Below are 5,258 nucleotides of genomic sequence, written 5' to 3'. Positions count from 1 at the left end.
AGTAGGAGCTTTGTGTCCCAGGACATGGCAGGAAGGAGGAGGGCTGGCCTCTGTCACACAGCGAGCTGTGAGCCCAGGTCCCCAGTGCAGCAGGGACATTTCTGCTCCTGGTTCACAGAYAAAGGGGCACCCTACAGCACCAGCCCCCAAACCAGGGCACAGGGAGTGGGTCACACTGCCCCTCTGCTCCTCTGTTGGGACAGCCTTGGAAGGATCACAAAAGGTCCCTCCTGGGCCTGGCAGAGCCATTCCAGAGCCTTCTCCAGGCACACCCCAGAGCTCAAAGCAGAACCATCTCCTACATCCCCCACCCTCCACCACCCATGGTCCCTCACCCCACAACATATCACGTGGGATGTTTTAAACTGAGATGAGCTTTGCTTGTTGCTGATTTCAAGAGATTCAGGAAAACCTCTCTCTCCTTTTACTTTATTCCCCTCTCTCCCAGAGTTTTCTTGCAAACACTGGCTACCTCTTTGCTCATTAATTGCTCTGCTGCCATGAGGCCCCCATCCACCCCTGCTCCCCAGTCTGGGAGCRCTGCCTCCCCCCATAGGCTCATTATCCACAAGAGGCTTTTCAAGACTGAAATGTCTCAACAAGCTGAAGTACAGTTACCAGAAATTAAATATCTGGAAGCCTAAATCCCCAGGTATAAACAGGCAGCTCTCCCTGCACAGAGCTGATTTACACTCACCCACACACTTCTCCCTCTTCACACCGCAGCACCCGAAAGCAAAAGGCAGTTGCATAATCCTGAAATGCATTAAATACCTGCCCAAGAAGCAAACACAGCCAGTGTCTTCCAAAACCTGGATTCCACATGGGAAGCCCAACCCCAAAGTACCTGCCTGACCCAGCCCTTCACCTGGCCCATACCCAGAAAACAATGAAAATTCATCACAGCTGACAAAYAAACAAACAAGAGGCCCTTGGATGAAAGGTATGACAGCAGCACAAGCCCAGTAGGTGTGATTTGGCAGATTTCTGTTGATTCAGAGAGTGGCAAACTCCATCTCCCACTTTTTTCCAGGGACCTGTCAAAGCACCTTAAATGTGGCTGCAGCAAACTCACCCTCCCCAGCACACAGAGGCCTCAGAGCCTCTCAGCCATGCAAAATCTAAATTTTGCTTGCCCAGAACGAAGGAACATGTTGGTTCATATTCCCTGTGTTGGTGGGAGCAGAGGTGGCAGCAGAGGCAGTGCTGGGCAYGATGGAGAGGGGTGAGCTGTGAGCAAAGGGGACAAAGCTGTTTTGGGGTCACCCACTGCAGGATCAGGTGCTTGGCTGCACTCATGGGGCCAAGTGGCATGGAGAGCTGAGGAATACAGATCTCCATCCTCTCCCCATTCCTCCCCTCCTGAGACATCCATCTTCAGATCCTGAGACATCTACCTTCCAAAAAACCTTTCCTCCTCCCTCCAGGACTCACTTCMTGATGGATGCCTGGCTTCACCCAGTCTTTTTGTTATCTTGGTGAAGGCTGAGAGCAGCATTACCAAATGGAGGGCAGAAGACAGCCCTTGAAGCTCAGAAAGAAGGGCTGGGGCCAGAGACAGACCCACGGACACCAAGCCCTGCATCCATGGCTTCTCCCAGCCCTGCAGAGGTGTGGGGGAAGCTGCAGATTTGCAGCAGCCCTGTAAAACCCACAGTTTCTGCAACCAGCCAGGCAGACCCTGCAGCACAGTTAATACACTCTGCTCTCATTGCAGCAGCAGTGACAGGACATTCAGTGTCTCCTTGTGGGGTGCTCACCCTCACTCCTGTCACAGCAGCTGAGAATGAGCCCTTTGGGGACTGGAAATTGTAACTGGCGTTTCAAAGTGTGCAGCTCAGAAAGAAAAAAAAAAATAAAAAGGTGCTGAAGAGCAAGTGTTTCTGGGGCAAAGGATGCTCAGTGGAGTGACAGGCAATTATTTTCGCAAATGTTAACGAATAAATGGATTTCCTCTTCATTACCGAGCTACTTCACAGTCATCAGCAAATAGTTCCAATGACAATTAGTGAATTTCTAAATGGATTGAGAAATTGGCTTATACACAGATACCGATGCAATGAGGTGAGGCGATAGCCCAGCCTCACTCCTTACCTTTCCTCCTGGGGGATTTTCCTGMGTGCTGAATGGGTGAGGCATTCAGCTAACCATTATTTTCTTCTCAGCCCTTTCTCAGGGGAATGACTCTTGAATGAAATCCAGCAGTTTAATTTTGGTTTGATATGAATGGGCTTTGAATGTATTTAATGTTTAAAGGCAGCTATTCAGCTCGGAGCCTGCTCCAGAGGAGCAGCGGGAAGCAGAGCAGACCCCCGGGATGCGCAGTGGTGCTAMCACAGCTCTTTTCTTCCCTCTGCAGGCCACACTCTGATTTTCACTCCTAGATTGTCCCACAAACCTGGAGACAKACCATCACTTCAAGATTCCTCGTATTACTGCTGTTTGTTCGTTTAGCCCGGGTGAGCCAGGGATACACGCGCTGGTTTCAGGGACAAATGCCATGCAGAGGAATCAGGGAAGGTGCTGGTTTTGGGGATAAATGCCATGCACAGGAGTCAGGGAAGGTGCTGGTTTTGGGGATAAATGCCATGCACAGGAGTCAGGGAAGGTGCTGGTTTGGGGGATAAATGCCATGCACAGGAGTCAGGGAAGGTGCTGGTTTGGGGGATAAATGCCATGCACAGGAATAAGGGAAGGTGCTGGTTTCAGGGATAAATGCCATGCAGAGGAGTCGGGGAAGGTGCTGGATACAGGGATAAATGCCATGCACAGGAATAAGGGAAGGTGCTGGTTTCAGGGATAAATGCCATGCACAGGATCAGGGAAGGTGCTGGTTTTGGGGATAAATGCCATGCAGAGGAATCAGGGGAGGTGCTGGTTTCAGGGATAAATGCCATGCACAGGAGTCAGGGAAGGTGCTGGTTTTGGGGATAAATGCCATGCACAGGATCAGGGAAGGTGCTGGTTTCAGGGATAAATGCCATGCAGAGGAATCAGGGAAGGTGCTGAGGCAGGGATAAATGCCATGCACAGGAATAAGGGAAGGTACTGGTTACAGGGATAAATGCCATGCAGAGGAGCCAGGGAAGGTGCTGATTTTGGGGATAAATGCAATGCAGAGGAATCAGGGAAGGTGCTGGTTTCAGGGATAAATGCCATGCAGAGGAGTCAGGGAAGGTGCTGGTTTTGGGGAACCTCAGCACCTTGTCAGGCTGCTTTGAGCCCTGTCACACCAAGGGAAAGCTGGAGCTGGAAACTGCTCCTGTCCCTTCCTGGGGATGGAAGAGCTCCCTGCACAGGCTGCATGGACTCAGTTCCAGCTGTGCAATGCAGGTGGGCTCACATGGGATGTGCTTCCCATCTGTGGGCTCCCTTGGCAAGGAGCTGCGAGTATGGATCTCTCCCAGCAGGTGGCACAGACCATCTCTCACCCCCTCCTCACTCTCTGCCAGGGATCACCATAGTTCCTGCCCAAGCACTGTGGGCCCATAGCCCTGGCATCTGCCAACAGCACAGTTCCAAGTTAGCAGACAGCTTTTGCTGCACCCAAGTGAATTTAGTGAGAGAGAGGAGACACCTTGGGCTTTTTACCAACCTTTTTTAAGCATCTTTTTACCAACCAGTCAGCCCAGGCTGGGGAGGGCACTCCAGAGAGTGGAGTCTCACCCAGCTGCCTTTATCCAGACCCTAATTTATTTCCCCAAGAGTTTGCATCCCCCTGTTCAGCTAAGTGACCTCCTCTGGTTACCACGTCCATCCCCACACATCCCACTGGGAAACGTCTGTGACTGCTGGGAAATTAATGTGAGAAGACACAGAAGAAGTTTCAGGTCACACTTCCAGGCATGGCTGCCTAGAAAAATCATTCTAGGGCCAAGCAGACTTAGGTTGGATAAAATATATCACATTTACTGAGTGACTTCTTTGACTAACAGCCAGACTTTGAAAAATATTAGCAAGGGTAAAACATTAAGTGACAGAACAAGGACATTTTAGATGAAGGATGTTGTTCTCCCTTTAATTTACTCCCCTCTACAGCCTTGCAAAGATCTCAGCAGAGTAGGTGTCCTTATTGATGGATACGCTATCCTTGTTAAGATGGGACAATATACTTATTTACAGCTTCCATCATTGTCATGAAGGCACAAAGCAAACAGATATAACTAATGAAGATTTAGCTGTTACATAATGTCTTTGCCAGCTCCATGCACAAGTCTGAGTAAAAACCCTGGAAATAAATCTTTTTATGAGAGCAGTTTTTAATGAAGTTAAGACATGAAGAGATGTATTTGTAGTTTGTATTAGGACTCTGGGTATTGCTTTTCTGGAAAGCTGTCTCAGGTACAGAGTTCAGCTGAAGTGATGGTCTGAGAAACACCAAGGAAGTGAAAGTCACATCAGATCCAAGCAGTGAATCAGGACATTCATCAAGCAAGATGTTCTCCTGGAATCCATTGTCTGAGAATCACAAGGAACTTAGTCCAAGAGTGGTGAAACCAGAGGTGGTGCATGATTGGATATCTCTGTTTCCCACACAAACCTTTCTCAGATCACATGGTAGGGAAGAAAACAGCCCTTGCTGAATGAGTCTGATCTGTGCTCTGGGACAAACCAACAACCATTCCCTAAACACAACTAAAAAAGCAATCCAAGGCATTTAAATTTTCACTCTGTGGCCCATTTGAAAAGAAAATGCCCCATGGCAAAACCGAACATCTGTTTTGGAACTGTGAATTCAGACAGGTATCAGGAGCCTGATCCATCTCTGCTTGGTGACTGTTCAAAAAATCCTTCTCCTTCATGTCAGGAGAAAAACAGCAAAGAATCAGATTCCTCTTTTTAAAGTTAGGAGGCAGCATAAAGGCATTCTCCCTTGTGACAGATTAGTCAGTGTTTGGGGGTTTGGTGGTTGGCCTCACAGGGGGGTGAAGTTGAGTACAAACCTATTCGAGAAATACTGAAGTCCAACAGAAGGAATGAAGGAATGGTTTCTTCCCAGCTGGGATTTCTTCCCAGAGCTCTGCAGAGCTTTTTTTTAAATTTACAAGGTTTTCCCCATGATGTTCTGTACTCCTTCTTCCCTTCCCTCACTCAGTGTCTGTACCCCAGGAAAAGCCCAATCCAGCTGCTGATGCTCCTTTGGAGGCAGCTTTGGGCAGCAGCTCCTCTTGGCCCAGTGAGTGGTCCATCAACACACCAAATTTCCTTCCACATCCAGACCTAACAAAAGACAGCTCCATTTCACTGCCATTTCCCTG

The sequence above is a fragment of the Malurus melanocephalus genome, unplaced genomic scaffold (assembly GCF_030028575.1).
Source record: "Malurus melanocephalus ecotype Western Australia unplaced genomic scaffold, MMel_1.1 scaffold_427, whole genome shotgun sequence".
NCBI lineage: Eukaryota > Metazoa > Chordata > Aves > Passeriformes > Maluridae > Malurus > Malurus melanocephalus.
This window is presented reverse-complemented; position numbering follows the sequence as displayed.